Below are 25146 nucleotides of genomic sequence, written 5' to 3'. Positions count from 1 at the left end.
TTAAACTGCTCTCAGCAAAACCAGCCAGGCACTTTTTAGCTGCTCTCAACAAAACCAGCCAGGCACTTTTTAGCTGCTCTCAGCAAAACCAGCCAGGCACTTTTTAAACTGCAAAAACCCAACTGCAAAATGGCTGAACTGAGCTGAGCTCCACCCACTCGATGACATCACTGTTTTCTTAAAGGTACATTGCTTAAACATCCAGTTCTTAAAGGCACTCTCGCATGACAAGAGCAAGGGGAGCGAGTGTGAAGAAAGCAGCCAGGAGGGCGAAATAGGGGGTGGAAGGTGGAGGGTAAAGCAGGGCCAGAGCCAGACAACTACTGGGATGGGAGCCACTGTTCTAGCGAGGAGAGTCAACACGGGAGGGCAGAGAGAAAGGAGGGCCGCAGCGCACCGCTCAGGGGAGAGGGAGTGCCTGGCACAAAGAGGGCCAGAACAGAAGGTAGGGAAGAACACAGGGGTAGGAAAGAGGGACAGGGGCTAGGGGGGGGAGAGGGGTTGGGGTGGGGGGGAGCGCAGAACCAAAAAGAAGCAAAGGGAAGGTTGAGGTAGAGATACAGAACGGACAGGCATCGGCAGGCACGGACCAGGGCGAGGAACCAAGATGGCGCTGCAACAGCCTCTCGGGAGGGCATCAGGGCGAAGGGAGACTCCGGAGTGCAGGGGTGTATCCACGTGGCATACACATATTTGGCAGCCTTGTTGGGTGCCCCCTGAACAAAGGGAAACCCCAGAGCCCTGGGGCCAAACCTCATGGTGAGGGCAGCGACCGCAGCCATTTTGGGCGGCTGCATAACAAAGGGAAACCTCGGAGTGCAGGGGCTCTTTCGTCAGGTAAGTATGGGTGATTCCGCAAGACCGGGGGGTCTGAAACCCCCCACCAGGATTGTTACCTGGAATATAAGGGGACTAAAGATCCCAGTGAAAAGATCCAGAGCCTTTGCCCACCTAGGATGCCTAAAAGCAGACATAATCTACTTACAAGAGATGCACCTCAGGGAGAAGGACCAACTGCTGGTAAGGAAGGGCTGGGTGGGACATACATACCACCCATATTACGGGGCGAGGGCAAGGGGAGTAGCAATACTAATCATCAAGAGGACGAGGTTTACAGAAACCAAGACAGTTGCAGACCCAGGGGGACGTCATGGTCAGCGGTGTCATGGGGAGCATGGTAGCACAAGTGATTGGCAATGTGGCTTCACAGCGCCAGGGTCCCAAGATCGATTCCCTGCTGGGTCACTGTCTGTGTGGAGTCTGCATGTTCTTCCCGTGACTGCGTGGGTTTCCCCCGGGTGCTCCCGTTTCCTCCCACAGTCCAATGACGTGCAGGTTAGGTGGATTGGCCATGATAAATTGCCCTTCGTGACCAAAAAAGGTTAGGAGGGGTTATTGGGTTACGGGGATAGGGCTTAAGTGGGTCGGTGCAGACTTGATGGGCTGAATGGCCTCCTTCTGCACTGTATGTTCAATGTTCTAAGTCCTGGAAGTGACACCACTCGTACTGGTAAATGTGTACGCTCCCAACTGGGACGAAACAGAATTTATAAAGAACACCATGGTGGAAATCACCGACATCGACACACACCGACTGATTATGGGGGACGACTTTAACTGGGTCCAGGACCTACTGACCGACTGATCCAATCCCAAAACAGGGAGAAAGACTGGCATGGCTCGGGAACTAGGGCTTTTATGGAGCTGATGGGGGCGGTGGACCCATGGAGATTCCTGCACGCAAGAGAAAAGGAATTCTCATACTTTTGCAAGTGCACAAGGTGTACACCCGTATTGACTTCTTTGCAGTGGGGAAATCGATGCTTCCAGGGATCACGGGAGCGGAATACTCCGAGATCGCCATCTCCCACCATGCACCACATTACATGGATGTGAGGTTGGAGACATGCCATGCCCAGCGCCCCACAGGGAGGCTGGACACGGACCTCCTGGCCGACAAGGCCTTCTGCCAAAAAACATTGCAGTTCACAGGCGATTATGTCAGTAACAACCAAAACGGGAAGGTCTCACCCTCCACGTTTTGGGAGGCACTGAAGGCCGTGATTGGAGGAGCGATCATAGCCTACAAGGCAAGCAGGGACAGGGAAGAGAGGGTGGCCAGGCAGCGACTAGTGGACTCCATTGTGGAAGACAACAGAAATGAGGCTCTGACCGTAGAGCTGCTGGCGGAGAGGAAGAAGCTGCAAATGCACTTTAACCTGTTATCCACCAGGAAAGCAGTGCACCAATTCCGCCAGACACGGGGGACTTCTATGAACATGGAGACAAGGCTGGCTGCCTATTGGTTCACCAGCTGAGAAAGCAGACAGCCACGAGGGAAATAGCACAGGTAAAGGATAGCAGAGGCAGACTGGTAACAGAACCTAAGGAGGTCAACCGGGCATTTGAGACCTTCTACCGGGGACTGTACACCTCCAAGCCCTCACAATAAGACATCGGAGCAGAATTAGGCCACTCGGCCCACCGAGTCTGCTCCGCCATTCAATCATGGTTGAAATTTCCTCATCCCCATTCTCCTGCCTTCTCCCCATAACCCCTGATCCCCTTATTAATCAAGAACTTATCTATCTCTGTCTTAAAGAGACTCCGTGATTTGGCCTCGACAGCCTTCTGCGGCAAAGAGTTCCACAGATTCACAACCCTCTGGCTGAAGAAATTCCTCCTCATCTCTGTTTTAAAGGATCGTTTCTTTAGTCTGAGATGGTGTCCTCTGGTTCTAGTTTCTCCTACAAGTGGAAACATCCACTCCACATCCACTCTATCCAGGCCTCGCAGTATCCTGTAATTTTCAATAAGATCCCCCCTCATCCTTCGAAACTCCAACGAGAACAGACCCAGAGTCCTCAACCGTTCCTCAAACAACAAGTTCTTCTTACCAGGGATCATTCTTGTGAATCTACTCTGGACCCTTTCCAAGGCCAGCACATCCTTCCTTAGATACGGGGCCCAAAACTGCTCACAATACTCCAAATGGGGTCTGACCAGAGCCTTATATAGCCTCAGAAGCACATCCCTGGTCTTGTATTCTAGCCCTCTCGACATGAATGCTAACATTGCATTTGCTTTCCTAACTGCCGTCTGAACCTGCACGTTAACCTTAAAAGAATTGTGAACAAGAACTCCCAAGTCCCTTTGTGCTTCTGATTTCCTAAGCAATTCCCCATTTAGAAAATAGTCTATGCCTAGATTCCTCCTTCCAAAGTACATAACCTCACACTATTCCACATTGTATTTCATTTGCCACTTCATTGCCCACTCTCCTTGCTTGTCCAAATCCTTCTGCTTCCTCAATACTACCTGTCCCTCGACAGATCTTTGTATCATCTGCAAACTTAGCAACAGTGCCTTCAGTTCCTTCTTCCAGATCATTAATGTATATTGTGAAATGTTGTGGTCCCAGCACAGACCCCTGATGCACACCACCAGTCATGGTGATGAAACAGTTCCTAGACGGACTGGAACTATCAGTTGTGGGGGAAGACAGAAAGGGGGAACTGGAAGCATCAATAGATCTGGGAGAAATCATGGAGAGCATTAACTCCATGCAGGCGGGGAAGGCACCAGGACCCGACAGGTTCCTGGCAGACTTCTACAAAAGATTTGCACCAGTCCTGGCCCTGCACCTAAGGGACATGTTCGAGGACTCACTGGCAAGGGCACTCTCCCCCCACACTAGTGCAGGCCACAATTTCACTGATACCGAAAAAAGATAAAGATCTGACAGAATGTGGATCATACAGACCCATTTCACTGCTGAATGTGGACACAAAAATACTCGCAAAGGTCCTGGCCAAAAGGCTGGAGGGCTGCGTACCAGAAGTGGTCGCAGAGGACCAAAAGCGCTTTGTCAAGGATAGGCAGCACACAGCGAACATCAGGCGGCTGCTGAACGTACCCCCCCCGTCCCCTCCCGGGGAGAGAGCACCAGAGGTGATCGTCTCCCTGGACACAGAAAAGGCCTTTGATAAAGTCGAATGGAAGTACCTCCTCGAACTACTGGAATGGTTTGGGCTAGGAACGGGGTGAAGCTCCTGTACAACGCTCCCAAAGCGAGTGTCTGAACTAACACCATCAGCTCTGAATACTTCCAGCTACAGCGAGGAACAAGACAGGGCTACCCCCTGTCCCCACTCTTGTTCGCGCTAGCGATCGAACCCCTGCCGATAGCCCTGCAGGATGCAAAAAGCTGGCAGGGCATCCAGAGAGGAGACAGAGAGCACAGAGTTTCACTCTATCCAGATAACCTGCTCCTCTATGTCTCAAAGACACAGGAGGAACTGAAGACAATACTGCAAATACTGAAAGAGTTTGGAACCTTTTTGGGCTACAAACTTAACCTGGGCAAAAGTGAGGCATTCCCAGTGAACCCAAACAGGGGAGGGGCAGAGCTGGAGGGGCTCCCATTTAAAACGGTTCAGAACAGATTCCGCTACCTGGGGATCCAGATAGCCAGAGACTGGACACAGATCCACAAGTGGAGCCTGACCAGTCTGGTGGAGGAAGTAAAAAAGGACCTACAAAAGTGGGGCTCATTCCCACTCTCCCTGGCGGGGAGAGTGCAGACGATCAAGATGAACGTACTGCCAAGGTTCCGGAGGGGGGGGAGAATCTCAGAATTCCCAAACCAACACTGCAAAGAAGTAAAATCAAAGGGGGCTTGGCTTTAGCGAACCTACAATACTACCACTGGGCAGCAACGGCAGAAAGAGTGAGAGGATGGGTACACAAACACAGCACAGAGTGGGTACAGATGGAGGAGGCCTCCTGCAAAAAGGAACAACCTGGATCCTGGATCCAGCAGCACTCCCATTGCCCTCAAAAAGATACACAACGAGCCCAGTGGGAGCGGCCAAGCTGAGAACTTGGGCCCAGCTAACTAAAATGGCCCCCACCTGTGGCAATCACAGATTCCCCCCAGCCATGCTAGATACCGACCCAGAGGGCGGCAAAATGTATATAGGACCAATTAAAAGAAAGACAAAATAAAAATTTCTGTACAATAAAATAAATTAACGTGGGGGAGAATCATCTCCCCTTGTTCCCGCACCTCCATCTACGTCTTTGTCAAAGCCACCTTTATCGGGGCAAGTGTCTCCTCCACCCACTCTTTGAGCAAAGTCATCATCTCGCTCCGGTGCACCTCTAAATGTTTGACGAACAGCCATTCATACTCCCCCGATACTACCTTGGTCAAAGTTTCAATCGTAATGGTAGTGGACCCACCCGACGAACCAGCACCCGTCATCTTCCCTCCTGTTGGGCTCACAACAGCACTCTTCAGCACACAACAGTAGACTTCCTTCCCTGATCTTTCTTCTGGAACTTCGACATTCCACCGATTCTTCAGAACTTCCCACACCAGCCCATCCAAAACGTACCCCTGAGACTTTGCACACACGTTCAAAAAACAAGACTTTAGTAGGAACCACCCAACGGACGACCTCCACCTATATGTCGCCACCGGAAGTCCCCAATTTGATATCATCCTTAACTTCATCCTTTACTGGCGGTACAGTAGCGCAGTGGTTAGCACTGTTGCTTCACTGCATCAGGGACCCGGATTCGATTCCCAGCTTGGTCGCCATCTGTCTGGATTCTGCATGTTATCCCCATGTCTCCGTGGTGCAGGTGCTCCGATTTCCTCCCATAAGGCCCCGAAAGACGTGCTTGTTAGGTGAATTGAACATTCTGAATTCTCCCTCTGTGTACCCGAACAGGTGGCGTAATGTGGCGACTAGGGGATTTTCACAGTAACGTCATTGCAGTGTTAATGTAAGTCTTCCTGAGACACTAATAAATATTATTATTATTCTTTAGTTAGCAACCGGTGGTGCATACTTCTCATAGAATCTTTCTCATTGGAATATATCTTTGTTGAGTGTTATGAAATTCCAACTACTGCCTTATCTTTCAATCTGTTTTCATTTTCCACGTTAGTCAATTCTGTTTTAAAACCCTTCTAGTTAGCTTTACTTAAGCTTAAGACACTAGTTTTAGACCCACATTTCTCTCCTGCGAGTGAAATGTGAAATTCCTTCATGTTATGATCACTCTTGCCGTGAGAATCCTTTACTATGATGTCATTGATTCAGCCTGCCTCATTATGTATTTTCCCCCCTAAAATTGCATATTCTCTGTTGGTTTCAGAATGAATTGTTCTAAAATCTGTCCCAAATACACTCTATGAACTCATCCTCCAATCTATCTATGCCAATTTGATTCTTTCAATCTTTTTTTTTGGAAAATATTTTTATTTTTATTTCAAATAACAGTTAGAGTAAACAAGAAAGTAAAAGAGAAAAAAAACTGGTTTCACATATAAAGTATCGCACAATGATATAGGTTTGAACAGCCAGCCTCGGACCCCTCCTTTGCACCATTGCCATGACTGGGGCTCTAAAGCTAGATATTATATACATTTATACAACAATGTTCGATTTTCAGAACTGTCTGTCAGGATTCACTAGGTTCCCAGTAGCTTAGCGGTAGGAGAGTCGTTTCTCGTTTCCCCCTTTTGTATCCTTGTGTGTTTGAGGTTTTTCTCTCACCCCCCCCCCCCCCCCCACCCCGCAATTTGTCTGCAGCCTTCATTCCATTCGGGGGGTGGCCTCCCGTGCTTGCTTGGCTCCCCCTTGGTCTTTAGGCCGTGGAGAGGGAATGGGACTGCTTGTTATCCCTCTTTGTCCCCATACAGGGGAGACCTGTGCCCCGCCCCGCCCCCACCACCACCATCAACGACTGGCTGCTGGTTGCAAAGAGATCTGTGAATAAGTTTGGGAATGTGCTCCACATGGCGTGGAACCTCTGTTCAGACCCTCTTATTTTAAATTGGATTTTCTTTCAGCCTCAGGAATTTGGCCAGGTCTGCAAGCAATTCCGAGGGTCGGGGCGATGCTGCCGACTTCCATCCGAGCAGAAGTTTCCGCCTGGCGATCAGTGACGCGAAGGCCAAGGCATCCGCCTCTTTTCCTGTCCGGAGCTCTGGCTGCTCTGACACCACAGGGCACGGCTCCATCTCGACCCCCACCACCTTAGACAAAGCCTCGAAGAAGGCCATCCAAAATTCCCCGAGCCTGGGGCATGACTTGAACATGTGGGTTTGGTTGGCCAAATCCCAGGCACCTTTCACACTTGTCTTCATCTCGGGAAGGACCCGCTCATGTTCCTTGGTGAGGTGTGCTCTGTGCACCACCTTGAGCTGCATCAGGCTTAGCCTGGTGCAGGAGGAGGTGGAATTGACTCTGTGCAGTCCCTCAATCCAGAGATCTCCCCCTATCTCTGTGCCAAATTCCTCTTTCCCTGACCAGAGCTCTGAGTGCTCTGATACCCCGAGGTCTGCCACAGAGAGCATTCCTTCGTCCCCTCCCCACATCCTAAAGGTAGTGCCCATCCCTGTAGGCATGAACCTGTGGTTATTGCAGATGGGGGTCCCCGTGGACATCTTGCTCAGTTCAAAATGGCATCAAAACTGGTTCCATATCGTAAAACCTGACAATACAGACCCACCTCTCTATCACTGGGCAGCCAACTCGGAGAGGGTAAAGGGAGCCGGAGGCAGATTGGGTACGAATGGAGAAGGCCTCCTGCACAGAGAACTCTCTTCGCGCGCTGGTCACCACACGACTCCCAATCTCTCAACACACACCCCAGGAGCCCGATGGTAGAATGATAGCCAGCGGCTCAATTGCTAGTGCAAACAGGAATGGGGATAGTGGGCACCCCTGCCTCGTTCTCTTGTGCAGCCGAGTGTATTCAGAGCTGGAGCTGGTGATGTTTATCCATGCGCTTGCCATAGGAGGGCTGTACAGGAGCTCCACCCACATGGTGAATCCCTCTCCAAACCATGAGGTATCTACATTCTATTCGATCAAAGGCTTTACCTTTACCTCCAGGGGGACGATCCCTGGATGGAGTCATTACTACGTTCAGTGGGCGTTTAATGTTCGCTGTTGATTGTCTTCCTTTTACAAACCCGGTCTGATTTTCCGTGATCACATCTGGCAGGCAGCTCTCCAGTTGCCGCGCCAGAACTTTTGCCAGGATTTTCACGTCAGTCTTAAGGAGAGAGATGGGTCTGTATAATCCACACTCTGTCGGGCCTTTGTCCTTTTTGCCAATCAATGAAATGGAGGCCTGGGCCAGCATGGCCGGCAGGGCCCCCTTAGAACATCTCCTGCAGGTGCGGGGTCAGAGCTGCTGAGAATCGTTTGTAAAAGTCTTTTCGGGAACCCATCCGGTCCCGGTGGTTTTCCTGATTACATAGAGTTGATGCACTCTGTAATTTCGCCCAGCCCTAGGGGTGCTTTCAGTGCCTGTTTTTGTTCTCCCCCACTGCTGGTATGTCCAGCCTTTTTGAGGAACTGTTCCATCCTCGGGGCCCCCTCCGGGGCTTGGAGGTGTATAGCCCTTGGCAAAAATCCATAAAGGCCTTATTGACCTCGCCTGGGTCCGCTACCATCATACCATTACTGTCCCTGATCTGAGCTCTCACTTTCGCTGCAGCCTGTTTTCTTAGCTGGTGTGCCAGCATGCGGCTGGCTTTGGCTCCATGTTGGTAAAGGGCCCCCTGTGCCTGGCCTAGCTGGTAGACTGCCTTCCGTGTGGAGAGCAGGTCATATTCCATTTGCAGCTTTTTCCTTTCTGCCAGTTCGAGCTGTGGAACACTGCCGATCCACCTCTAGTATGGAGTCAATAGGCTGTTGCTTGGTTACCCTTTCCTTCCTGTCCTGAAGGGCCCTATAAGCTGTGAATTGCCCCTTGATCACCACCTTCAGTGCCTTCCAGAATGTGAATGGTGAGACCTTCCCATTGCAGTTGCAGGATACATGATAGCTTGGGATATTTCAGTGTTGAATTCTTTATCGGCAAGGAGGGCTGTATCCAGCCTCCAAGGTGGCATTGGGCCCATCTCTTCTCCAACCACATGTCGATGTAATGTGACGCATGGTCGGAAATTACAATGCGGAGTACTTGGTAGGAGGAGGAGAATTCTTTTTCCCCCGGGTGATGGAACCTCCACGGGTCTATCCCCCCATCTTCTCCAAGAAGGTGCTCAGTTTGCGTGCCATACCTGGCATGTTACCTGTCCTGGGGTTGGATCTGTCCAACGTTGGGTCTTGCTCACAGTTAAAGTTGCCCCCCATGATTTATCGGTCGGTGTCCAAGTACAGCCATCATTTTTCTTGATGAACTCTGCGTCATCCCAGTTTGGGGTTGTCTATATTTACCAAATCTAACTGGGCCCCTGGACCATAACGAATTGCTCTTGTACAGGGCGGATTTGGCACTGTTAAATTCAGCCCGGCGCTTAGCCAGGTCCGCCCCAATGTCCTGGTACACCCGGATGGAATGTCCCTCCCAATTTAACCCTCACATTTTTCACCCATCTCAGGATCTGTTCTTTCCCTTAGTAATTGTGGAACTTCACAATCATCACCCATGAAGGTTCCCCATCTCTTGGCGGCTGTCGAAGCGATCTATGGGCACGATCCACCTCCGGGGTCTTGGCGAAGCTCTCTTTACCGACCATCTCCGAGGTGTATTCCATGAGGTTTTCCCCTCCATCACCTCTGGCAGCCCCACGATTCTCAAGTTTTGGCGGCGAGATCTAATTCTTGGTCGTCGATTTTCTCCCTGAGGCCCTTTTGAGTCTTGATCAGCCTTGCCACTTGGATCTCCATTTCTACGATCCGGTCTATTTGATTTGTGGCAGCCTTCTCCAGATCTCTCGTCTTTAATTCCTGGGTCTCCAGCCCCTGCTCCATTTTGGCCATCACTTCCATATGGGGACCATCGGCATTTCCACCACTTTCTCGATGGCTGCCAGGACGTCTCTTTTCTGCCCCTCTCTGTGCCTCTGGAGCTTGGTGGTGATGAAGCCCATGAGCTCCTCCATCAATGCCTGGGTCTGCACTGAGAGCTCTGTGGGGTCGGCCCTTTCCTTTTTTGTGCCACCTCGTGTGGCTGCTGGCTCCGAGGTCACGGTTTCCTTTCCCTCGTCCTTGTAGTTGGCCTTCTAGGTGGGTGGTTGGCTCTTTCCCATTTTCGTCTTTTTTTGGACCTTCTTTGACGTGGTCTGCTGGGTTTAGGTTGAGGGGCGGTTTTGGATACTTTTGATGCCTATTTGATGGAGTTAAAAGGTTGTTTTTGCAGTTTTCATACAGTAGCCACCTTCCGTGCGACCACTCACCTCATGGTTGTCACCGGCAGTGACCATTTAATTTGATTATTGTTTGCTTGTGGGCTTCAAGTCAGCCTCCTGCCTCACTCGCCTTCTCCTCATGGCTAGGACTTGATAGAGGGTGTTGCACCTTAACTGTTGCTGACCTGTTGCCATAGGTCGAGACGCAAATCTGCTTGCCTCGCCTGCTCAGTTGCTGACCTCACCTCGTGATGGCTTGAATTTGGCACTTTGCGCCTTGCTGTTGCTGGCCTGCCCTGGTCGAGTCACAAATCTGTTCGCCTTGCTTACTCCCCGCATTCGCCAGCTGATTTGACCTTGTGGTGCCTTTCAGTGGTTCGCACCTTGCTGTTGCTGACTTACCCTCAGCCCTGGGTCGAGTTGCCTGTACCCCAAACTTGGTGGCTGACCTCACCTCGTGGTGACTTTCAGCACCTCTCGCCTCATTGCTGTTGGCCTTCGCTCAGCCCTGAGTCGAGTCGTCTGCTCCCTGTGTTCGGCGGCTGACCTCACCTCTTGGTGGCTTTCGGCGTCTCACACCTCTGTGTTGCTTGCCTGCCTTGATCAAGTCACAAACCAGCCGCCTTCACCTTTCCAAGCACAATTTCAAATTGAATTCCTCTAGTTCCTTACATGCAAAGTCAGCCTGCTGTACCTTAGATTCTCTCTCTCCTTCTCTGATCTGCGTTAACACATTAAGATGTGGGCTATTGTTTTTTTCAGGGTCAGATAATTCTTTCAATCTTCATGAAGATTAAATATCCCATGATTATTCTTACAAGTAGCCATGATTTCTGATTTATATTCTGTCCTACAGTGTAATTACTGTCATGGGGGCTATAATATATTCCCACCATTGACTTCTCTTTCTTTTGCTATTCCTTATCTCTTTCTCAGTGCTGTGAGTAGGTAAGCTATTTACTTGTTTTTTCCTTCATTTTTACTGGGAGACTAAGTAGAGGTGATGGCAGCTAGGGCAGTGGAATGTTCCTCCTGCAGAATGTTTGAGGTAAGGGAGACCACCGGTGTCCTTGCTGACTTCACCTGCGGGAAGTGCAACCACCTCCAGCTCCTCACAGACTGTGTTAGGGAACTGGAGCTGGAACTAGATGAACTGAGGATCATTCGGGAAGCTGAGGGGTGATAGATAGAAGCTACAGGGACATAGTTACATCTGAGAACAAAGGTAGCTGGATAACAGTAAGAGGTGGGAAGAGGAGGAAGCAGTCAGTGCAGGGATCCCCTGTGGTCATTCCTCTCAACAATAAGTATACCGCTTTGGATACTATTGGGGGGGATTACCTAGCAGTGGTTGGCTGCAGTGACCGGGTCTCTGGCACGAGGTCCGGCTCTGGGGCTCAGAAGGGAAGGGGGAGATTAGGAGAGCACTAGTTATAGGGGACTCAATAGTTAGAGGTACAGACAGGCGATTTTGTGGGCACGAAACTCTCGGATGGTTTGTTGCCTCCCGGGTGCCAGGGTCCATGACGTCTCGGATCGTGTCTTCAGGATCCTTAAGGGGGAGCAACCAGAAGTCGTGCACATTGGTACCAACGACGTAGGTAGGTAGGATGTAATAAACGCGTTTAGGGAGTTAGGCTGGAAGTTAAAAGCCAGGTTGTCATCTCTGGTTTGTTGCCGGTGCCACGTGATAGCGAGGCTAGGAAGAGGGAGAGAGTGCAGCTGAACACGTGGCTGCAGGAATGGTATAGGAGGGAGGGCTTCAGGTATTTGGATAATTGGAGCGCATTCTGGGGAAGGTGGGAACTGTACAAGGTGGCATCTGAACCAGAGGGGCACGAATATCCTGGGAGCGAGGTTTTCTAGTACTCATCGGGAGGGTATAAACTAATTTGGCAGGGGAATGGGAACCGGATTTGTAGTCCAGCAACTAAGGTAGCCGATGTTCAGGACGTCAAAGCGTGTAATGAGGCAGTGGGGAAGGTAACACTGACAAAGGAGAGTACTTGCAGGCACGGAGATGGGTTGAAGTGTGTATACTTCAACGCAAGAAGCATCAGGAATAAGGTGGGTGAACTTAAGGCATGGATCGGGACTTGGGACTACGATGTGGTGGCCATCACGGAAACCTGGATAGAAGAGGGGCAGAAATGGTTGTTGGAGGTTCCTGGTTATAGATGTTTCAATAAGATTAAGGAGGGTGGTAAAAGAGGTGGGGGGGGGGGGGGAATTGTTAATTAGAGATAGTATAACAGCTGCAGAAAGGCAGTTTGAGGAAGATCTGCCTACTGAGGTAGTATGGGTTGAAGTCAGAAATAGGAAAGGAGCAGTCACCTTGTTGGGAGATTTCTATGGGCCCCCCAATAGCAGCAGAGATGTGGAGGAACAGATTGGGAAACAGATTTTGGAAAGGTGCAGAAATCACAGGGTAGTAGTCATGGATGACTTTAACTTCCCAAATATTGAGTGGAAACTCTTTAGATCAAATAGTTTGGATGGGGTGGTGTTTGTGCAGTGTGTCCAGGAAGCTTTTCTAACACAGTATGTAGATTGTCCAACCAGAGGAGGGGCAATATTGGATTTAGTACTGGGTAATGAACCAGGGCAAGTGATAGATTTGTTCGTGGAGGAGCATTTTGGAGATAGTGACCACAATTCTGTGACTTTCACTTTAGTAATGGAGAGGGATAGGTGCGTGCAACAGGGCAAGGTTTATAATTGGGGGAAGGGTAAATACAATGCTGTCAGACAAGAACTGAAGTGCATAAGTTGGGAACATAGGCTGTCTGGGAAGGACACAATTGAAATGTGGAACTTGTTCAAGAAACAGATACTACGTGACCTTGATATGTATGTCCCTGTCAGGCAGGTAAGAGTGAGAGAACCATGGTTGACAAGAGAGGTTGAAAAAGGAGACTTATGTAAGGCTGAGGAAACAAGGTTCAGACAGGGCACTGGAGGGATACAAGATAGCCAGGAGGGAACTGAAGAAAGGGATTATGAGAGCTAAGAGAGGGCATGAAAAATCTTTGGCAGGTATGATCAAGGAAAACCCCAAGGCCTTTTACACATATGTGAGAAATATGAGATTGACAAGAGCGAGGGTAGGTCCAATCAAGGACAGTAGCGGGAGATTGTGTATTGAGTCTGAAGAGATCGGAGAGGTCTTGAACGAGTACTTTTCTTCAGAATTTACAAATGAGAGGGGCCATATTGTTGGAGCAGACAGTGTGAAACAGACTGGTAAGCTCAAGGAGATACTTGTTAGGAAGGAAGATGTGTTGGCATTTTGAAAAACTTGAGGATAGACAAGTCCCCCGGGCCTGACGGGATACATCCAAGGATTCTATGGGAAGCAAGAGATGAAATTGCAGAGCCGTTGGCAATGATCTTTTTGTCCTCACTGTCAACAGGGGTGGTACCAGGGGATTGGAGAGTGGCGAATGTCGTACCCCTGTTCAAAAAAGGGAATAGGGATAACCCTGGGCATTACAGGCCAGTTAGCCTTACTTCGGTGGTAGGCAAAGTAACGGAAAGGGTACTGAAGGATAGGATTTCTGAGCATCTGGAAAGACACTGCTTGATTAGGGATAGTTAGCACGGATTTGTGAGGTGTAGGTCTTGCCTTACAAGTCTTATTGAATTCTTTGAGGAGGTGACCAAGCATGTGGATGAAGGTAAAGCAGTGGATGTAGTGTGCATGGATTTTAGTAAGGCATTTAATAAGGTTGGTTCCCCATGCTAGGCATATGCAGAAAGTAAGGAGGCATGGGATAGTGGGAAATTTGGCCAGTTGGATAACGAACTGGCTAACCAATAGAAGTCAGAGAGTGGTGGTGGATGGCAAATATTCAGCCTGGAGTCCAGTTACCAGTGGCGTACCGTAGGGATCAGTTCTGGGTCTTCTGCTGTTTGTGATTTTCATTGATGACTTGGATGAGGGAGTTGAAGGGTGGGTCAGTAAATTTGCAGACGATACGAAGATTGGTGGAGTTGTGGATAGTGAGGAGGGCTGTTGTCGGCTGCAAAGAGACATAGATAAAATGCAGAGCTGGGCTGAGAAGTGGCAGATGGAGTTTAACCCTGAAAAGTGTGAGGTTGTCCATTTTGGATGGACAAATATGAATGCGGAATACAGGGTTAACGGTAGGGTTCTTGGCAATGTGGAGGAGCAGAGAGATCTTGGGGTCTATGTTCATAGATCTTTGAAAGTTGTCACTCAAGTGGATAGAGCTGTGAAGAAGGCCTATGGTGTGCTCGTGTTCATTAGCAGAGGGGTTGAATTTAAGAGCCGTGAGGTGATGATGCAGCTGTACAAAACCTTGGTAAGGCCATATTTGGAGTACTGTGTACAGTTCTGGTCGCCTCATTTTAGGAAGGATGTGGAAGCTTTGGAAAACGTGCAAAGGAGATTTACCAGGATGTTGCCTGGAATGGAGAGTAGGTTTTACGAGGAAAGGTTGAGGGTGCTAGGCCTTTTCTCATTAGAACGGAGAAGGATGAGGGGAGACTTGATAGAGGTTTATAAGATGATCAGGGGAATAGATAGAGTAGACAGTCAGAGACTTTTTCCCCGGGTAGAACAAACCATTACAAGGGGACATGAATTTAAGGTGAATGGTGGAAGATATAGGGGGGATGTCAGAGGTAGGTCCTTTACCCAGTGTGTAGTGGGAGTAGTGGGGGCAAGGAATGCACTGCCTCTGGAAGTAGTTGAGTCGGAAACATTAGGGACCTTCAAGTGGCTATTGGATAGGTACATGGATTACGGTAGAATGATGGGGTGTAGATTAATTTGTTCTTAATCTAGGGCAAAAGTTCAGCACAACATTGTGGGTCGAAGGGCCTGTTCTGTGCTATATTTTCTATGTTCTATGTTCAAACTTATTCTTGACCCTCCAAATCCAGATCGTGTTCACTGTTGTTCTAATCTCATGCTTTATTAACAGGAACTTCTGGATTTCTGGTCCAGTGACATTATCACTGTATCCCCATCCAAACGTCCCGATGGTGCAACTCTCCCTTTCCCCAACACTAGTCCCTGTGAATCTAAATCCATTTCTCCCTCGCCAGTCTTTAAGCCATGCATTCAACTCTCTGATCTAACTTTCTCTTTGCCAATTTGGACATGGCTCTAGTAGTAATCTAAATAATCCCCTTTGGTTCTGATCTTTAAAATCTAGTGCCTAGTTTCTCATTTTGTCAAAGCAGAACCCTTTTTCCGAGTCCTACTGATATCACTAGCACCCACATGATCATGATAACTGGATCCTTCCCCTCCCATTGCAAGTTCCTGTCCAGTCTTGAGGATATGTCTTGAATCCTGGCACCGGGCAGGCAACACAGTCTTTGAGACTCATGGCTGCAGAGAACAGTGTCTATCTCCCTAACTATTATTACAACCCCAGACCAGACACCAACAGTTGCGAGGATACTGGACAGAAACCCAAATATTGTATTTTAATTTTGTAAGACTGTGAGAAAAGGATACCTCCCTCCAGGACTGAATACACGAAGAAATAGGGATGTGGTATTTTACAACAAACTTTAATACTAACACAGTATTCATCAAAGCAGAAATTAGCTTACAATTACCCCTTAAACAATACTACTCAATACAGTCAATACAATACCCTTGCTTGCTACCATTATTCCCACTTAAACAACAAGAATAAAAAACAGCTCTAAATCCACCGTAACTACCAATGGCACATAGGCTTTACAGAAATGTTTTAGAAAGAGGCATCTCTTGAAAATGGTTTAAAGGCAAGATCTGACTCGTATCAGACCAATGCAGAAACTCTGGCTGTATGTTTTCAGAAACTGTAGCTTGTTTCAGATCTCCCTTTTTCTCAGACAAGCCGCACTGCTTTAAAGACTGTTAATCTTTTTTAACTGAGCAATAATTTCCCTACCACTGACATGAGACTCACTGGTCTGTAGTTACCTGGCTTATCTCTACAACCTTTCTTAAAGTGTGGAACCACATTAGCTGTTTTCCAGTCCTCTGGCACAGAGAAGAATTATAAATTTGGGTCAGAGCCCCTGCAATCTTCCCCCTCGCCTCCCACAGCATACGGGGACACAATTCATCCAGACCTGGAGATTTGTCCACTTTTAAGCTTGCCAACACCTCCAATATCTTGTCACTCCCTATGGCAAATTGCCCAATAACCTCACAGTCTCTCTCCCTGAGTTCCATATCTACCTCCTCATTCTCTTGGGTGAAGACGGATGTGAAGTATTAGTTCAACACCCTACCAATGTCTCCTGGCTCCCCCACAGATCTCCCCCTTTGTCCTTAATGGACCCTACCCTTTCCCTGGTTATCTTCCCATTGATATATATATATAGAATATCTGGGGATTTTCCCTGCTGGTTTTAAGAGACATCCGAGAGGAGGACAGTGAGGGAGAGAGACACAGGTGTAAGGAGGATGTTATAGAGCTTGGAGCCAAGGCAGCTGAAGGCACAACCAGCAATGGTGGAGTAATTAAATCAGAGATAGTTGGGAGACCAGAATTAGATGGGCGCAGGCATCTCGAAGGCTGGAGAAGGTGACGGAGATCGAGAGGAAGGCAGGGCGATGTAGGGCATTGATAACAAGGATGCGAACATTAAAATCAAAACATTGCTTGACAAGGAGCCACAGCGATGATCGGGGAACAGAAGCTGATGCGGGTTAAGACACGGGCAGCAGGGTTTTGGATGATCTCAGGTTTATGAAGGGAAGAATGTGGGAGGCTAGACAGGAGTGCATTGGAGCAATCAAGTCCAGAGACAACAAAGACTGGAACGAGAGTTTCAGCAGCAGATGATCTGAGACACGGGTGAGTCAGGCGGTTACATCGGTGGAAACAGATGGTCTTGGTGATGATGCGAATACATGTTGAAAAGTACGACAGCAAGGTTGTGGACAGAGTGGTTTGGTATCTTGCGTTGCCAGGGAAAGGGATGGAGTTAGTAGGTGGGAAATGGAGCAGGAACCAAAAACAATGGCCTGGATTTTCATTGAATCGGAGTGACTCGGGAGCCCATTAAAATGGCGGATATGCCACAATTCTGGGATTAGCGACCCCATTCCCCGGCAGTCTGATTTTTGGGAGTGTCTTTAAAGGGCTTGGGACAGTTGCTTTCAGACGCTCATATCCGCTACCTCCCAGTCTGGCCGGCCCCATTGCAGGTAGGTATCTCTGACTCCCCCACAGTTTTCATGCAACCGGGCCAAGTATTTAAAGTCAGGTGGCTGGATTCTCTTCCCCCTGCCACGCCACATTTCGTCCTCAATCCGCCGGCAGGAATCTCTGTTACGCCGGCCGGTCAATGGGGTTTCCCATTGTGGGGCAGCCCCACGCCGTCGGCAAACCCCTGGGCACCGGCAAAACAGAGCATCCCGCCGGCGGAGAATCCTGCCCATGGTAACCCCGTACAGGAACCTCGAACCTTAGTCTGCTTGAGGTGACCTTTTAAAAGGTAAGTTCAAAAAGCCCTACTCGTGTCCCTTATGCCAAGCTCGATCCATCGGCAGCACCCCCCCCCCACCCTATCTGGCCCCTCATATCCCTGTCCACTCTATGAGGGGTGTTTGGAAGAAGGAGGAGTGTGTAGGGTGAGGGCTTGGAGGGTCCTTGTGTTTTTATTTTAACGATGCCTGAAGTCCCACAGCACCAGGGTGGGTGGGCCTTTTATTTTTTAAAAATATTTTTATTGAAGTATTTGCAAAATTTTTATAACAATAACAAACGAAATAATAACATAAACAACAACATGGTAAACTAGCCATTTTTCACCCAACCCCTTCTGTACATCCCTTAACCATATTGCACCTACCTGCCCCCACCCCACCTTCAGAATGCTGCTACTGCTGACATTTTAATTTTCCCCGAGAAAGTCAACGAACGGCTGCCACCTCCGAGAGAACCCCAACATTGACTCTCTTAAGGCAAACTTTATTTTCTCCAGCTTGAGAAACCCAGCCATGTCACTAACCCAAACCTCCAGGTTCGGGAGCTTCGAGTCCCTCCACATTAAAAGGACCCGTCTCTGGGCTACCAGGGAGGCAAAGGCCACAACGTCTGCCTGTTTCTCTCCCTGAACTCCCGGATCTTCTGACACTCCAAAGATCTCCACCTCTGGACTCGGCACCACGCGTACCTAGCACCTTGGACATTGCCTTGGCAAAGCCCTGCCAGAACCCTCTAAACTTCGGGCATGCCCAAAACATATGGACATGGTTTTCAGGGCTTCCCGCACACCTCGCACATCTGTCTTCTACCCCAAAAAACCTGCTCATCCTCACCGCCATCATGTGTGCCCGGTGCACCACTTTAAACTGTATTAGACTGAGCCTGGCACATGATGAGGAATTAACCCTGCTTAGGGCGTCCGCCCACAGACCCGCCTCTAACTCCCCACCTAACTCCTCCTCCCACTTGCCCTTCAGTTCCTCCACCGGGGTTACCTCCGCTTCCAACAACTCCTGATAGATATCCAACACCTTCCCCTCCCCCACCCATATACCAGAAACTACTCTGTCCTGTATCCCCCGTGGCGGCAAGAGTGGGAAAGCCAACATCTGTTGCCTCAGAAAGTCCCGCACTTGCAAGTATCTGAAACCATTCCCCGGCGGCAGCTTGAACTTGTCCTCCAGCGCCTTCAGACTGGGAAAACTCCCGTCTATGAATAGATCCCCCATCCATCTAATTCCTGCTCTCTGCCAGCTCGGAAGCCCGCCATCTATGCTGCCCGGTGTGAACCTGTGGTTATTGCAAATCGGGGTCCAGACTGACGCACCCTCCACCTTCTTGTACCTCCTCCATTGCCCCCAGATCCTCAATGCCGCCACCACCACTGGGCTCGTGGAGTAACGGGTCGGCGAGAATGGCAAAGGGGCCTTTACCAGTGCTCCCAAACAGTTGCCTTTGCATGACGCCACCTCCATCCGCTCCCATGCTGGCCCCTCCCCCACCACCCACTTCCTAATCATCGCTATATTCGCCGCCCAGTAGTAGTTGCAGAAGTTCGGCAGCGCCAACCCACCCTCCCCCAACTGCGCTCCAACAACATTTTCTTCACTCGCGGGGTTTTATTTGCCCATACAAAGCCCGAAATAATCTTATTCACCCGCTTAAAAAAGGCCTTAGGGATGAAGATGGGGAGGCACTGGAAGACAAACAAAAATCTGGCGTGGACCGTCATTTTCACGGTCTGTATCCTCCCCGCCAGTGAAAGCGGGAGCATATCCCATCTTTTACAGTCCCCTTCCATTTGCTCTACCAGCCGGGTTAGGTTGAGCTTCATAGATCATAGAATTTACAGTGCAGAAGGAGGCCATTCGGCCCATCGAGTCTGCACCGGCTCTTGGAAAGAGCACCCTACCCAAGGTCCACACCTCCACCCTATCCCCATAACCCAGTAACCCCACCCTACACTAAGGGCAATTTTGGACACTATGGGCAATTTAGCATGGCCAATCCACCTAACCCGCACATCTTTGGACTGTGGGAGGAAACCGGAGCACCCGGAGGAAACCCACGCACACACGGGGAGGATGTGCAGACTCCGCACAGGCAGTGACCCAAGCCAGAATCGAACCTGGGACCCTGGAGCTGTGAAGCATTTGTGCTATCCACAATGCTACCGTGCTGCCCCGTGTAATGCCTCCCATTTCCGAGCCACCTGTATTCCCAGGTAGCGAAAGCTCCTCTCTACCATCCTGAGCGCCGGCTCCTTCAGTCTCTTCTCCTGCCCCCTTGCCTGGATCACGAACAATTCACTTTTTCCCATATTCAATTTATACCCTGAAAACCTGCCAAATTCCCCCAAGATCTGCATAACCTCCCCCAACCCCTCCACCGGGTCCGAGATGTACAAGATCAGATCGTCCGCGTACAGCAAAACCCAGTGCTCCAACACCCCCCCAAACCAGCCCCTGCTAATTCCTTGACACTCTCAGCGCAATGGCCAATGGGTCTATAGCCAGAGCGAACAGCAACAGGGAGAGGGGGCATCCCTGCCTCGTCCCTCAGTATAGCTTAAAGTACCCCGACCTCAGCCGGTTCGTGCACACGCTTGCTGCCGGCGCCTGGTAGAGCAATTGCACCCAGTCAATAAAGCCCTCACCAAACCCAAACCTTCCCAGCGTCTCCCCTAGATACGCCCACTCTACCCGATCAAAAGCCTTTTCCACGTCCATCGCCACCACCATCTCCGCCTCCTCTCTTTCTGAGGGCATCATAATTACATTTAAAAGCCTCCGGTCATTAGCACGGAGCTAATGGAGCATGGAGCTTAACAAATCCAGTTTGGTCCTCCCCTATCACCCCCAGGACACAGTCTTCTATTCTGTTGGCCAAAATCTTAGCCAGCAGCTTGGCATCTACGTTCAATAGCGATATCGGCCTATATGACCCACATTGTTCCGGGTCCTTCTCTCGTTTAAGAATCATAGATTATCATAGAATTTACAGTGCAGAAGGAGGCCATTCGGCCCGTCGAGTCCGCACCGGCTCTTGGAAAGAGCACCCCACCCAAGGTCAACACCTCCACCCTATCCCCACAACCCAGCAACCCCACCCAACACTAAGAAGGAGTGAAATCGAGGCCTGCGACATCTTTGGGGGAGGATCCCCCTCTCTCTGGCCTCGTTAAAGGTCCTCATCAGCAGCAGGCACAACACCTCTGAGAACTTCTTGTAAAATTCTACCGGGTAACCGTCTGGCCCCAGAGCAATGCCCCACTGCATGCCCTCCAGTCCTTTAACAATTTCCTCTGCCTCAATCGGGGCCCCCAGCCCCTCCATCAGGTCCTCCTCCACCCTCGGAAACCTCAACTGATCTAGAAACCACTTCATCCCTTCTGCTCCAGCCAGGGGTTCCGACTCATATAATTTGCTATAAAACTCTTTTAAAAAGTTGTTCACCCCCCCTGGGTCCAAGACCACGTTTCCCTCCCTATTCCTTACTCTCCCAATCTCCCTGGCCGCCTCTCTCTTCCTAAGCTGGTGCGCCAGCATCCTGCTCGCCTTTTCCCCAAATTCGTAGACCGACCCCCTTGCCCTCCTCAACTACTCCACCGCTCTCCCCGTGGTCAACAACTCAAACTCTGCCTGCAGCTTCCGGCGCTCCCTCTGGAGCCCAGCGTCCGGGACCTCCGCATATCTCCTATCCACTCGAAGTATCTCCTCCACTAATCTCTCCCTCTCTGCTCGTTCCACCTTTTCTCTATGGGACCGAATCAAAATTAATTCCCCTCTTACAACTGCCTTCAGAGCCTCGCAAACCGTCGCTGCTGATACCTCTCCCGTATCATTTCTTTCCAGGTAATTCTGGATGGACTTATTCACCCGCCCGCAGACAGCTTTGTCCGCTAACAACCCCACATCTAGGGGCGGGATTCTCCACTCCCACGCCGAAGTGGCCGCGCCGTCGTGAATGCCGTCGAGGTTCACGACGGCACGGAACGGCCCCTGTCCCGACCGATTCAGGCCCTGACAATGAGCCAGGATCGTGGGCCGCGTCATCTACACGCGCCAGGCCTTGTCATCCGCGTTAAAGCGGCGCCGCATAGATGACGCGGCCGGCGCCGCATAACGGGCGTCATCCGCGCATGCGCGGGTTGGCCGGCGCCAACCCGCGCATGCGTGATTGTCGTCCTCTCTAAATCTTGCATGATCTTGCGGGGCCGCGGAAGGAAGGAGGTCCTCCTTCAGAGAGGACGGCCCGATGATCGGTGGGCACCGATCGCGGGCCACCTCACACTCCAGGTGAAGCCCGGTGCAGGATCCCCCCTCGCCCCCCCACAAGCCGCCCCCCCAGCGTTCACGCACTGCCCACGACTGCAGCGACCAGGTGTGGACGGCGCCGGGGGGAACCCGCCGTTTTGGCCTGGCCGCTCGGCCCACCCGGGCCTCAGAATAGCGGGGGTGCCGGACAATCATTTTGGGTGTCTCCGGCGATTCTCCGGCCTGCGGCCCGCGAAACCCTACCGGGCCGTTCCCGCCGCTTGGGAGGGCGTCGGACCGGCGTCCCCGGAAATTTTGGTGGCCCAGGCGATTCTCCCAACCGGCGTGGGAGTGGAGAATCGCGCCCTTCTCCACAACGGGCGCTGCCCTCTCTCTTCACTCAACCGCAAATTCACCCAATGCGGGGCATGATCAGAGACTGCAATCGCCGAATATTCCGTCCCCGCCACCTTCGGAATTAGCGCTCTGCTTAGAACAAAAAAAATCAATACGGGAGTAAACTTTATGGACCATGAGAAAAAAATGAAAACTCTTTCGCCCTCGGCCGCTCGAATCTCCATGGGTCTACACCCCCCATCTGCTCCATAAAACCCCTCAACTCCTTTGCCACGGCAGGCCTCCTTCCAGTCCTGGATTTTGACCAGTCCAGATCGGGATCAATGACCGTGTTAAAGTCTCCGCCCATGATCAGGCCGTGAGACTCCAAGTCCGGGATGCTGCCTAACACCCGTCTCATAAATCCCACATCGTCCCAGTTCTGCACATTTACGTTCTCAAGCATCACCCGTACACCCCCCAACCTCCCACTCACCTTCATATATCTACCCCCCTTATCAGCCGCAATTCTTCCAGCCTCAAACGTCACCCACTTACTAACCAATATCGCTACCCCTCTGGTCTTGGAGTCCAGCCCCGAGTGCAACACCTGACCAACCCACCCCTTTCTCAATCTCATCTGGTCAATAATCTTTAGATGTGTCTCCTGAAGCATTGCTACGTCTGCCTTCAGCCCCTTTAAATGCGCGAAAACGCGAGCCCTTTTGACCGGCCCATTCAAACCTCTCACACTCCACGTAATCAGCCTTGACGGGGGGCTGCGAACCACCGTCACATAACTTCTTCGAGACTTAAGTGTCCTTTAAGACGCTTCTAACTTCTTTTCTTTGATAAATGTCCATACCTCGTCCAGTGAATCAAAGTAAAAATGCTGGTCTTTGTGCGTAACCCACAACCGTGCTGGATACAGCATCCCGAATTTCACCCCCTTAAGATGATCGCTTTCACCCGATTGAACTCAGCACGTCTCTTCGCCAGCTCCGCTCCCAGGTCCTGATAAATGTGCACCCCGCTGTTCTCCCATCTGCTGCTCCTCTCTTTCTTGGCCCACCGCAAAACAAGTTCTTTGTCCGAAAAACGGTGGAAATGCACCACCATGGCCCTCGGTGGGTCCGCCTTAGGCTTCCTTGCGAGGGCTCTATACGCTCCATCCACTTCCAGGGGCCGAGAAAACGCCCCGAGCCCCATCAGCGTCTCCAACATGCCTGCTACATATGCTCCCGAGTTCGACCCCTCAATTCCTTCAGGGAGGCCAACAATCCTTAAGTTCTGCCTACTGGACCTGTTCTCCAGGTCCTCCAGCTTCTCCTGCATTCTCTTTTGGTGCTCATCCAACACCTCCACCTTGTGCTCCAGCACGGTTAGATAGTCCTCCTTGCTAGATAACTTCTGCTTAATTTCTTGTATCGCTTTCCTTTGGGCCGCCTGATTCAATACCATTTGATCGACCGCAGCCTTGATCGGGTCCAACTTTTCCTTTTTCAGCTCAGCGAAACAGTCCTTAAAGAACTTCATCTGCTGCTCCTTAGACCACTGAGCCACCGCTCCCTGGTCCTGACCCTCCGCCATGCTGCGCCACGGTACCAGCTCCGACTGCTTCACTCCATCCGGGCTGAGTCTTTTCAAACGGCCACTTCTAGTCCAATTAGCCATACATCGGAGGGGGAATCCTTCTTAATATTGTCCACTTCACCGATCTATCCCCTAAAGTCCAAGAAAAGTCGGGAAAAAGGGTCCGAAAGTCCATTCCAGAAGGGAGCTATCGAATGTTCGACCTACTCTTCCATGGTCGCCACCGGAAGTCCTGGGTTGGCCTTTTAAATGTCCCGTCCCAGTGGCTGCCTCCAAAACTTTTTCCAGGTTGGTTTGTTCGGCTCTAGCCTGCCCCCCACCCCACAACAATAAAGATCCTGGGCGCGATTCTCACTCCTGCATCGGTTGGGAGAATCGCCTGGTCCGCCAAAATTTCCCGCGACACCGGTCCGACGGCAAGCGGCGGGAACGGCCCCGTCGAGTTCCGTGGGCCACAGGCCAGAGAATCGCCCGAGACACCCAAAATGGCGATTCTCCGGCACCCCTGCTATTCTCAGGCCCGGATGGGTCGCGCGGCCAGCCCAAAACGACGGGTTCCCCCCGGCGCCGTCCACACCTGGTCGCTGCCATCGGGAACAGCGCGGGAACACTGGGGGGGGCGGCCTGCATGGAGGGGGAGGGGGGATTCTGCACTGGGGGGTACCTCAAATGTGGGGTGGCCCGCGATCGGTGCCCATCGATCGTCGGGCCCTCCCCTCTGAAGCAGGACCTTCTTTCTTCCGCAGCTCCGCAAGATCCGTCTGCCATCTTCTTGCGGGGCGGACTCGGAGAGGACGGCAACCACGCATGCGCAGGTTGGCGCCGCCTTTACGCGGCGACAAGGCCTGGCGCGTGTAAATGACGCGGCCCCGCTCCTAGCCCATGATCGGGCCCTGAATCGGTCGGGATAGGGGCTGTTTCACGCCGTCGTGAACCTCGACGGCGTTCACGACGGCGTGGGCTCTTCGGCGCGGGAGTGGAGAATCCCGCCCCCTGCCTTTACAGGCACTTTCTCCCAAGGCAGGTGGGCAAGCCAGGAATTTTCCCAACTCTCCCCACCCACCTCGAGGGTGCAAGTCCAGGCCAATGGCTTCAGTCTTCCCAACATCCAATTGGATATAATGACACTGGACATTTCAGTGTCTTCACCTGTGGGAAGATGGAATTGGCACAGGACACGCTTTCAGCCTCCGTAGGTTCCAAAGCACTTTACAGTCAATTAAGTTCTCCTGAACTATTGCAATGTAGGAAAAGTGACAGCCAATTTGCACACAACACCTCCCACAAACAGCATGTGAAGGGCCGTTCGGAGGCACAGTGGTTAGCACTGCTG

At 51.0% G+C, this 25146-nt stretch overlaps 1 protein-coding gene across 1 annotated transcript in view; it reads left to right on the top strand.

Moving 5' to 3' along the window:
- Positions 1 to 25146, top strand: part of LOC140426708 (probable voltage-dependent R-type calcium channel subunit alpha-1E) — a 1526345-nt gene that overhangs the window by 928080 nt on the left and 573119 nt on the right. The gene's annotated exons all lie outside the window — the stretch shown is intronic.

This window comes from Scyliorhinus torazame, chromosome 7, assembly GCF_047496885.1.
Source record: "Scyliorhinus torazame isolate Kashiwa2021f chromosome 7, sScyTor2.1, whole genome shotgun sequence".
Taxonomy (NCBI): Eukaryota; Metazoa; Chordata; class Chondrichthyes; order Carcharhiniformes; family Scyliorhinidae; genus Scyliorhinus; species Scyliorhinus torazame.
The sequence above is the reverse complement of the archived record's forward strand: the minus strand, read 5'-3'. Positions and strand labels throughout refer to the sequence as shown.